This window comes from Jatropha curcas, chromosome 10 (assembly GCF_041381405.1).
Source record: "Jatropha curcas cultivar XTBG-Jc1 chromosome 10, XTBG_Jcur_1.0, whole genome shotgun sequence".
Classification (NCBI taxonomy): domain Eukaryota; kingdom Viridiplantae; phylum Streptophyta; class Magnoliopsida; order Malpighiales; family Euphorbiaceae; genus Jatropha; species Jatropha curcas.
The window spans coordinates 25,287,628-25,300,351 of record NC_143160.1 but is presented as its reverse complement, the minus strand read 5'-3'; the positions used below and the strand labels follow the sequence as shown (position 1 = coordinate 25,300,351).

Below are 12,724 nucleotides of genomic sequence, written 5' to 3'. Positions count from 1 at the left end.
TTTTCCAACAATTTCATTTGAATTTGTTAGTCTCTGTATAATTTAAAATTTCATACTGTTCTCTGCCATCTTAATGGGTAGAATTCTGCTTTGTATGAAACTTCAGAAAGTTTGGAATTTTTATATAAATATTAAAAATTAAAATATTAGGACTCAGCGAAAAAACCTGAACTTTTTACTGCTGCTTCAATTTACTACTACATTTTAAACTTTTATTGATTAAATATACGTGTATGTATCTTTTGTTTTCCAGTAAAACAATTGATCAAAATGTTATTTAATCTTATGGAATTTCTTGTTTTTCTAACACTATTTTTTTATTGTTTCATCGTCCGCTGTAAATTATGCCATTTAGGGTTTGTCAATTAAAAAAAAAAAAAAAAAAGGAATGGTAAAGGGAAAGCACCAGTAGCTATTGCCAGATTAACTTGGGTTGGTGTCATTGGACGGTCTCAGGTGATGGTATAAATCTCATTGGAATTTTAGTAGAGCTCCAAAAGGCTTAAAATTATTTGAAGAAGATAATTTAAAATGAAAGACTTAAGAAAGTCAGAATATTTTTGTTGCGGTGGTTTTATATGGATAAAGCAAATCCATTGATGTGAATAAATGCCCATTCGGTACAGTTTCAACACACAAATTTACTCATGAACTTTTTATCTTTAACTTGTAACACACTGAATTTTACAAATGATCTATTATATATTTAAATTTATAAATTTTGATAACATTATACACATTTTCACAATAATATCAATAAATTTTTAGAGTTTTTGACTTTGATCTGTAAAATATCGATTTGACACATAGAATGACTTTTGGAATAAAAATTTTCATAAATTTTTAACTTTTTAATGAGTATTTAATTGATCTAATTTTGCAAGTTAAAGTGTTCAATAAAATAAATTTGAAAATTGAAGTATTTAATAGGTGTAATTTTATAAATTGAAATATTTGATGATTAAAATGAAAGTTAATTATGCCACAAGGTTTAAGTAACAAAGCTCAAAGGTGAATTTATACTTTTGGCCAATGATTTTTCAATCACTTGATGTGAATAAAGACCCATTTCGGCTTTCCAAAAAAATGAACAATTTTTTGGTGTTGAAATACCATATTTCACTACAATGAGTGAAATGGGTAAACTTATGTATCTTGCCACCGGAGATGTTCGTGGGTCAATTTGGTTCAATTTAAATATAATAATAAAACTAAACTTAAAGTGGGGGTTTTAAAAAAATTCAAATCAAATCAAACTTTTGATGGCAGTTTGATTTGATTTCGTTTGATTTAACGATTTAGACAATCTAAAAGAAGAGAAATTAAATTTCCTTGTTTAACTAGTTCAGAAGAGAAAAAAAGGATTAACATTGTACCAAATATAGAAAATAAACTAACAGAAGTATGACATAAATACATGATTTAGGTGGCTATTGAAAGTTTTTAATTATATTTATTTTGAATATGGTATTTAATAAGACGTTAATTAATTTATGAATATGTAATTTAAAATTTGAATTTATTTTTATATTTATTACTAAAAAGTTAAATTGCTAACATATAACTTGTATATGATAGATATCTGTGATGCACAAAAACGTTTTAGCAATAGAATTTTCCCGTTTTGAAAACGGAAACGCTTGAAAATGGCTCGACTCGAAAATGTTTCGGGTCCGTTTCCATAAATAGTAGAAATAGGACACCCATTTCCCCTGTATGGATACGTTTCTTCAATTGAAATATATATATATATAAAACAGATTGCAAATTCAAATCAATTTTGATGATTTGCAAATCTAATTTGGAAAATTAATTATATTATATGTAAATCTGATTTGGAAAAGGAATTAAAACAACGTAATTTCATTAAATAATATCGTTTTCATACCTCTCCAAAACTTATTTACATATCTCTCTAAATTCAATTAAAGAATAAGAACAAAATAAGAATCTCAAGAAGCAGTCATAATCAATCAGCGGTTTTTGCAACATAGTTCTCCTTTTTGAAGAGGTTACAGGTATGAATCTTTTTTTTTTTTTTTCAATTTTTTTTACCTGAAGAAATCATAGAAACCCAAAAACAAAAAGCGAGAAAGTAAATCGTAGAAACAAGAGAGTGGAAGCCCAAACATAGAGACAGAGAATGAGAGAGGAAGAGTTTTTTAAAGGTTCAGCCTTGCAATGTTTGAAATTTTAAGAGTTAAACTACTGTAAATAATCTTAATTTTCTTTCCACCATTTGATTTGTTGCTTTTACACCTAGACCATTAGATTTAAAGCTGGTTTAATGACTATTTTCAGATTTTGCATAATAAGTTTTATATTAAAATAATAAAATATATGAGTAATTTTTTCTTTTGATATAATTGTGCCAATCTAATAAAGTCTCATAAATATATTTTGAAGAGACTTAAAAAAAACTAAATTATTAAGTAATTATACTTAATTATTAAGCAATTTTTGTAGATTTTAAATGTTAAAATTACATCTTTTCAAAAAGTATCATATTATTATGTAACTAAAATCGGGAAAAAAAATTATAAAATCTTGCTTATCAAATTTTCAGTTATAGGTATATTCTAAACCGTTTTTTTTTTTTTAATATTAGATTCATATTTAAAAAATTTTTGTACTTCAAAGCTTATGTAAAACTTATTCATTTTAGAATGTCAAATTATACAAATTCAAAACACATAATAAAATGTCTATCACAATTTTTTGAAAATAGCTTTAATTGAAAACTCAAAATTTATTTTTGATTTCTATTAATTTATTTCAATATGAAATTATTTTTTATAATGTCTTATCGTATATTTCATATCATACTTTTATTTTCTGTATGCTAGTAAAAGCCAAAATTTAAAGTGATAGGGATATTTAATTTTTACTTAAATAATAATTATGTGGCAAATGAGTTCTCACTAATCAACTCATTTGAGAAAAAAGTTTATGGAAAAACTATTATAGTAATTAATTATAAACCAAAGTATTTAAATATTAGTGTATTTGATTATAAAAATTTTAATTTCAATCTATTAATTATTTATTGTCAACAATATGTTTATATTTTGATGATTTATTATCATAATTAATTTAATTATTTTTTAAATATTTTAATATTTGTTATTATTTTTTCATAGAAAACATATAGTTTGTCTTCGTGGATTCTTCAAATTCTAGTTTTACTCAAGCAAGTACCACTAGTAGTGTCTCTTTTTCAAAAACTAAGGAGGAAGAATATAACCCTTTATGGAAATATGTGACAAAAATTGAGAAAACTGGAGATGGAGGGGGTAATTGTAAATGGATATGTAATTTTTGCGGTGAAGAAAAGTAAGAGACTTACACTAGGGCAAGGGCTCATCTATAGAAAACCATTGGGAAAGAAACTAGTATTTGTAGAAAGGTAGGGAATGATAGTGTTTCTGAAATAAAAAGAAATGGAGGATGAAGTTGCAATTAGAATTGCTAATTCACAACCTAAACGAGTTCCTTTGCCTGCTATTTCTATTCCTTCCTTATTTATAACAAAATCGAGTGTGAAAGATACTTTAAAGAGGAGAAGAGTTAATGATTCTCCACTTGCTAAAGCTTTTGACATGCAAACTAGAGCTCAATCAGATGTAAAGATTGTTAGGATGTTTTATATTGAAGGTCTACCATTTAATTTTGCTAAAAATCCTTATTATGTGAGTTCTTATTCATTTGCTGCTAATAATGCTTTAGGTGGTTACGTGCCTCTTGATTATAGTAATTTGAGAATTACATTACTTCAGCAAGAAAAGACAAATGTTGAGAGGTTATTAGAACCTAAAAAAATATACTTGGTCAGAAAAGGGTGTTACTGTTGCATGTGATGGATGGAGTGATCCTCAAAGGAGGCATTTGATTAATTTTATGATTATTTCTGAACCTGTCCTTATGTTTGTCAAATCTGTTGATTGTTCTGGTGAAGTGAAAGATGAGCATTTTATTGTTAATTTGATGAAGGAGGTAATTGATGAGATTGGCAATGAAAAAGTGGTATAAATCATTACAAATAATGCACCTAATTGTAAGGTTGTTGGAGAAATCATTGAGGATATGTATCCATATATTTACTGGACTCCTTATGGTACATACTCTTAACCTTGCTTTGAAGAACATATGTGCAACTAAAAATGTGGAAATTAATCAAGACAAGTATGATTTGTGTCATTGGATCACTGAAATTCACGGGGATGCTTTGCAAATCAAGAACTTTATAATGAACCATTTCATGAAACTTGCAATGTATAATCGGTTTAGCACTTTGAAGTTGCTTTCAGTTGCTAACACTCGTTTTCCCTCTATTATTTACGCTTAAAAGATTTAAACTTGTTAGGTGTGCTTTAGAAGCAATGATTATGAGTGAACAATGGTCACAACACCGAAAAGATGACTAAGGCAAAGCTAGATTTGTTCGTGAGAAAATGGTGGTGAGGATTGATGGAAAAATGTTGATTATATTCTTGTTTTTACTGCTCCCATTTATAACATGATTAGAGTTTGTGACATAAACAAGCCATTACTTCATCTGGTTTATGAGTTGTGGGATTCTATGATCGAAAATGTGAGGAAAGTTATTTAAGAGCATGAAGGAAAGCAATCAGATGAGCTTTTTGCTTTTTATTATGTGGTCCATCGGATTCTTGTATGGTTCTAACACACCTTTACTTCAAAAGTTTGCTTTTAGAGCGCTTGGACAACCTACTTCCTCCTTTTATTGTGAAAGGAATTAAAGTACTTATTCCTTCATTCATTGATGTAGAAGGAATAAACTATCTGAAAAATAATTATTTAGTCTTGAGATTTGATGAAAGTATTTAAATAGTCCTGTCTTTTAGACAAATATCCAGAACCTCCTCGGCATTTGCATCCGTCAATATAAGTAGTCCTTTAGTCCAATTTTGAGGGTTTTTCTGTTAAATCATAAAAATATGATAAAATAACCCTAGACAATATCAACTCCCATTGTCGTTTGAACGGGAAGGAAACATAAAATCAGCACCACAAGTTGTAATGATAATATTCAAACGACATACACAAGAAAGATTATTAAATCAATATTTTTTATTTTTTTAAATGAATTTGGAAGAAGTTAAACTTATTTCTACTAATAATAGTTATTATATATCGATCCCTATAGGAAGAATAGGCTAAAGAAGATATACCAAGTACCAGTGGAGGCGCTTTCTCAAATGTGTGGGCATGGCGAAAGTACCGTAAAAAATCCCATCAAAGGCTCTCCATATCCTAGGTAATATATCTAGTTTGTTTCCTTTTGTTTGTTCACTTCCTATTGTGGTTTTCTAGTTAAAGCTCGGTTTCATGTTTTCTAACTGAGGTTTGTTTGGTTGTATCGTGAAACATGGGATATTACAGATGCAATAGCTCAAAAGGATTTTTAGCCCAAAAATAAGTGGAGCAGAACAGATATGATTTAGGGGTATTTTCGTCCTTTCTTTATTATTTAATGAAAAAAATCCTCAAAATTGGATGAAAGGACTATTTAAGTTGACAGATCCAAATGTCAGGGATGCTCTAGATATTCATCTAAAATGCAGGAACTACTGAAATAATGTTATCAAACCTTAGGGACTAAATAATTATTTTTCCTAAATTATCTCCAAAACGTGCAGGAGACTTAGTTTTTATTCATAACAATCTTCGTCTTTTGTTAAGAAATACCTTCCAATATTATGATGAGAGGATAAAACTATGGAACGTTGTTGGAGATGAATTTAGGAGTATGAAAGATGTGAGAGTTCTTTGAGTTTGCCAATCTTTTATTAGATGAACGAGAATTAGAGTCTATATTTTTTTAATGAAGATGTAATTACAAATATGGGGCAAGATAAAAATAATTAAATAGAGTAAATGTTATCAATTTCAATATCTTTTGACATTTTGACATTCAGATGTTTTGTTTTATTTCTTTTATTGAATATAGAAGTTTAGATATTTTTTTTTTGTCTTTTGGATATGATTTATAATGATTTTTTTTTTTGAAACTTCATAATGATATTATTCATCTAAACGTAAAGCTTGCACAATAAAATTTGGTGGGTGGACAGACCACTCCCTCACATATGCTTGGGAATATGTTGCCCGTGCTAACAGGTGAGCCACACCATTCGCAGATCGACATACATGCTCACATTGAACATGAGAGATCTCTTGCAAAAGAGATTTACATTTAGCAATAATTAAATCGAATGAAGAAACATCAGTATAGGATTTGTTCTTGAGAACTTGAATGACCTTTAAAGCATCAGACTCAAAGCACACCCTAAACCATCCTTTCTCTTTGGCCCAACATAGAGCCTTTTTAATACTTAGAGCTTCTACCTTTTTAGCCACAAAACCTCCATGGAGGACCACATTCCTTGTTGCCAAAAAAGTTGCATCACAATTCTGTACCACAAACCCAACCCCAATACAAAAATTACGCAAACTAGTAGCAGCATCTACATTAATTTTAACCTAGCTAGGAGATGGTTTGGACCATCGTGATATAGGACGGCATCCGCGATAAGTACTGAGTGTCCACAGAAATAGAGTTTTGCTGCAGTGCGTGCCATTCATTATAGTTGGAACTAGCTCGGTACCAGACTTGGAGGGGAGAAAGCATCATGCCCTTCCACACTTTATCATTGCAATAATTCCACAGAGACTAGCAAATAAACATGGCCAAAGTTAAATCCAACACACCAACTCTGCTCATTAAAAAAGAAAGCCAAGAAAAGAAATTATTCACAGCAGGGTTACACGAGCCAATAGGAGAGGCCTGCCACACCAGTTGAGCAAAACAACACTGTACAAGGACATGCATAACCCTCTCAGAGTTACCATGTGTGACACCTTAGGCGAATCCCATATCGGCTAAGCACAAGGTGAAAGTGATGTACATAAGGTGTGGAAGCCTTGAGCTACTGAGATGCGTTTTGGGCTGGGGGGTGGTTCCCTGGCCCAGGAACAAAAATCGTGCGGGCCTGGGGCCCAAAATAGACAATATCTCAGTAGGTCTGGGATGTTACAAACTTGGTATCAGAGCCAAGCCTTGTCCCTATGGCTAGTGGTAGGGCAAACCTTAGCGAGGATGCTGAGTCCCTAAAGGGGGGTGTATGTGACAGCTTTGGCGAATCCCACATTGGCTAAGCACAAAGTGGAAGTGATGTACATAAGGTGTGGCAGGCCTTGAGCTACTGAGACGCGTTTTGGGCTGGGAGGTGGTTCCCTGGCCCAGGAACAAAACCGTGTGGGCCTGGGACCCAAAGCGAACAATATCTCAGTAGGCCTAGGATGTTACTGTAACACCCCTTCCCGGTCCACCCGTAGACCCGAATAAACCGAGTCGAGATGTTACAAACTGGTTGACTTTATGTCGTGTTATGCTGATATCATAATGTATATTGAATATAATAGCATGCTGATGTTGTATACAAAAAAAATAATGTAATTTATATTTACAAGACATGATACTAATGTCAAAATGAAATGGGCCCAACTGAGTGCCCTGTACATGCCATAAAAAGGGTAGACAAAGATACATATTAAAATGAGTAGCTACCCTGAAGACTGAGTCTTCTACAGATGAACTGCAGCAGTTGTAAACCGACTCTCTATGGTCCAACCTCAAAACCTGCGAGTTAAACAGGTAACTCGCTGAGCAAATAAAGCTCAGTGGATATCTCAACAGATAAAGAAACAATTAAACACATACATGTATAGAAAGAACCATGTAAACACATATGGCACATATAAGCACACTCATCATGATACTTTCATGATACCTTGATTATCTTTTGTACTGTTTATAATACTGTATAATTCATGAAATGTTATGTCAAGATATCTGTATGGCTCCATAAGTTTATAGTGAAACCGAAGTGATAAGAAAAACTGGATGAATACTGTATGCTTGGCTGCTATGGCCCATATATAATCATATCCACTCAACGGCCTGTAGCCGGAGTATCAAACTGTATGGGGTGCAGATCTGCTATCCTATGTCGCGACATAGCCTTATCTACATGGTTTCTACCTAACCTCAATGGAGCATAATGTTGGTATTGTAAATAATATAACACAACATCATATTAATAGTTCATAACTTCATAATGTTTATTTGATTTCACATCATTTGCATGCTTGCATGTTGTTTTAATACATGATTTAATGTTGTATTTTGGTATTAAGATGATTGGAGGCATATAAGTGAAGCAAAGGAATACAATTGCATTGAAAAAGAAGTCCAAAAGTGCATGAAAACACAAGTCGCGAGCGCGCCTTGCAAGGTCGCCAGCGCGTAAAGCACCAGATGAGAGACAGTGAGTTATCGGGCACAAGTCGCGAGCGCGTACTTGAAAGTCGCGAGCGCAAGAAGTGCCAAATGAGAGACAGTGAGTTCCCAGGCCAAATTCGCGAGCGCGCGATGAAGGTCGCGAGCGCTTACAGGCCAAGGGCCAAGTACGCGAGCGCGCACTTGAAAGTCGCGAGCGCAAGAAGTGCCAAATGAGAGATAGAGAGTTTGCGAGCACAAGTCGCGAGCGCGCACTTGAAAGTCGCGAGCTCGAGATGTGCCAAATAAGAGTCAGAGAGTTTTAGGTGAAAGTCGCGAGAGAGCATTTTAAAGTCGCGAGCGCGAGAAGGCAACGCGAGCTCGTCATGCGATTCGCGAGCGCGCTTCGCGTTTTCCAGCCTGCACAGTCTGTACTCTTTTGGTCATATCTCTCAATATACAACTCTGATTTGGATGATTCAAAATCCCATGTAAAGCTAACACATAGAGGAACAAATAACTCTTCTATGACACTTCTTAATGCCATCATTAAATGGGGTCAAAATCAAGATGAAGTTACTGGTAAAATTTCCAGCAAAACCTGTTTCAGCATAAACTCAATATTCACTTCATTTAGTCACTTCCTCCCCTGTTCTCCCCTGTTTTCTCACCATTACCAGTCCTCCCACACAACATGAAGCAATATATTGTCTCACTAGCAACACACCACACAATTCTCATGCAAAGAAAATGGAAAATAACAAGAGATATCAAACCTTTACTCCAAAAGCTTGAGCTCCTCTTTAACTTCTTTTTTCTACACTCTTTGAACTCCCTTCACCTATAAATAAGAATTCTTATAAATTCTAAAATAATAGCACCAATTGATTCAATTATGAACTTCAAGAAGGTTTACTTACTTGGATAGAAGAAAAATTGAAGTTAAGGCTTAACTACCATTAAAATTGAAAGGAAGGTGGAAGAGGAAAGGAAGAAAATGAAGAAGATGAAGATAAAGATGAAAAATGGGAAAGTGAAATGGGTATGCACGGGTAGGCTCTAAAATATCCATGACTTTGTGTGTAAAAGTTCTAAATGGTACCTCAATTGTAAACAGGCTACAACTTAATACCCAAACTTGATCTTTTAATGCAAATAAATCCTCACCCATATGCTTTGATCTTTTTCTCTCACTCAAGTAACTCCACTTATAAACCCATTCTACCCCAACCGGGTTTGGTTCAACTCGACTCAACTCGAATCCATGCTAAGACTCGACTCGGTAGGATGTCACAATTCTCCCCTCCTAAATAAAAACTTCGTCCTGAAGTTTACCTGTTGTGAACAAATGTGGATACTGTTGTCGCATGGTATCTTCAGATTCCCAAGTTGCTTCTTCTGTCTTATGATTCCTCCAAAGAACTTTTACCAATGCTATCTTCTTGTTCCGTAATTCTTTAATTTCTCTGGCTAAGATCTGAACTGGTTCTTCTTCATAAGTGAGATCCGGCTGAATTTCAATCTCTTCTGCTGATAACACGTGCGATGGGTCTGATCGATACCTCCTTAACATTGATACGTGAAAGACATTATGAATTCGATCTAAGGTTGAAGGTAACGCTAGGCGATAGGCTAATGGTCCTACACGTTCAACAATCTTGTATGGACCAATGAACCTAGGGCTAAGCTTACCCTTTCGTCCAAACCTTAGGATCTTTTTCCATGGTGAAACTTTCAGAAATACCTTATCACCGACCGAGTACTCCATATCCTTTCTCTTTAAATCAGCATAAGACTTCTGTCGATCACTTGCTTCTTTCAGCCGTTTTCTGATGAGTTCCACTTTCTCTTCTGTTTCTCTAACCAAATCTGGACCCAAAATCTTCTTCTCACTCAGTTCTGTCCAACACACAGGTGTCCTACATGGTCTACCATACAATGCTTCATATGGTGCCATCTAGTCGATCAGATATAATGGATGATGGAACTCCATGTAGTCGAACTATTTCGCTAACATAAATGTCTGCTAACTTGTCCAGAGAATAGTCCATCCGAACTGGTAGAAAGTGTGCGGACTTAGTAAATCTGTCCACGATCACCCATACTGCATTATGCTTCCGCTGCGTCTGAGGTAATCGAGTAACAAAATCCATTGTGATCTGATCCCACTTCCATGTTGGCACTGTTATTGGATGAAGTAACTCAGCTGGCAGTTGATGTTCTGCTTTTACTTGTTGACATGTTAAACATCTTGTTACAACATTTTCGATATCTTTCTTCATGCCCGGCCACCAATAGCCTTTCTTCAAATCTTGATACATCTTGGTACTACCTGGATGCATTGTATATGGACTGTTATGAGCTTCATGCAGAATCTTTTGTCTAAGCTCCCCTATCTGTGGTACAACAACTCTGTCTTCATAGAATAAGACTCCACTGTTATCCAATCTGAATTTCCCACCATGATCTTCTTGTACTTGTTTCATCCATAGTGCTGTTTGTGCATCTTTCTTCTGTGCTTGTGCAACTTCTTGAACCCAAGATGGCTGTACTTGCATCTGTGCTAGAATAACTCCCTGCTGTTGCAACTCCATGCTAATTCTCATTGCTCTCAAAGCAAACAATGATTTGCGGCTAAGGGCATCAGCTACCACGTTAGCTTTGCCTAGATGATAATTAATGACATAATCATAATTAGCCAGAATCTGCATCCATTTCCGTTGTCTTGAATTCAAATCTTTCTGTGTCGGTAAATACTTTAAACTCTGATGATCTGTGTAAATGTGACACTTTTCACCGTATAGATAATGCCGCCATACTTTGAATGCTATAACAATAGCTGCCAGTTCTAAATCATGGGTTGGATAATTCAATTCATGTGGCTTCAATTGTCTGGAGACATAAGCTACCACTTTCCTATCTTAGCGATATCTTCTTCCTTTATCCGCAACTGATGGTATCCCGACTTAAGGTCGATCTTAGAAAACATACCTGCACCTTTTAGCTGATCAAACAAATCATCGATTCGAGGCAATGGATACTTATTCTTGATTGTCAGTTTGTTCAATTGTCTGTAGTCAATGCACAGTCTGAATGATCCATCTTTCTTCTTTACAAATAATACCGGTGCTCCCCAAGGTGATACACTGGGTCTGATAAAGCCTTTATCCAATAACTCCTGTAGCTGAATCTTTAACTCTTTTAGCTCTGCTGGTGCCATTCTGTAAGGTGCAATTGATACTGGTGCTGCTCCAGGATAGACATCTATGGTAAACTCCACTTCCCTCCTTGGTGGTAACCCTGGTAACTATTCTGGAAATACATCTGGATAATCACACACTGTTGGTATGTCTTGCACTTCTGACTATTCTTTCTCTGCTTGTAATGCACATATCAAGTATGCTTCACACCCTTTCTAAATTAATCTCTTTACTGCCATGGCTGATATCACATTACCCAGAAAATCTCGCCGCTTCCCGACTACTGTAATCTCTTCCCCTGCTGTTGTATATAATGTCACCCTTTTTTTAGCACAATCAACTATAGCCTGATGTCTGGATAGCCAATCCATACCCAGAATAACATCAAATTCTCTAAATGGCAACTCCATCAGATCTCCTGGAAACTCTTTTCCATGAATAACAATTGGACATCCTTCGACCACTGTATGAGTTTTTACTACATCTCCTAATGGATTAGTAACTACCATACCCTGACTCACATATGCAACTTCTAACCCTTTAACCCAAGGTTTAGGTACACTAATGTATGAATGAGATGAGCCAGGATCAATTAAAGCAGAAACTGTATGATCATATAAGGAAAACTCACCAACTATTACATTTGGAGCTTCCTCATCTTCCCTGGTTCGCATAGCATAGACCCTGGCTGGACCTCTTGTATCAGGTCTGTCCACAGTCTCTGACTGCTGTCTCTGCCCTCCGGAGCTCTCACCTCTACCTCTGCCTGCTATGAACTGTGTAGGAACTTTTGCCCTCTTCGGACAATCCTTGTAATATCCTCAATTTTGTAGTTCTTTCTATTTTAGCTTTTTCGATGAATTCGGTTATCCGAATAAAAGGAAAACTTAAAATAATGGGAAACACTATAGATTGAGGATATTAATATTAATTAAATGAAACATTAATTGATCTTTACAAATCCATGTGAAAGCTTAAAGGAAATCAAAAATGAGTTGAAAGATGAATGACTTCTCGGTAAAGCACGATTTTACCTGAAAAGCCTGAAAAACGGTAATTTCCGTACGATTTTTACCAAGTGGAGTTTAGAATATTAAATACACTTGGTTTATACCTAATAGGACTAAAGTAAAATGATTAAAAAGATTAGAGTGCCAAAGGATGAAGGGAAAACAAAAGGGAGGATTATAGTGCAATTTGCATTTATAGGACATGGAAGGAA

The 12,724-nt window shown here is 34.5% G+C and overlaps 1 pseudogene; it reads left to right on the top strand.

Annotated features, from left to right (window-relative positions):
- Positions 1–3,166: 3,166 nt before the first annotated feature.
- LOC149493336 (uncharacterized) lies at positions 3,167–4,684 on the top strand (annotated as a pseudogene).
- Positions 4,685–12,724: the final 8,040 nt, after the last annotated feature.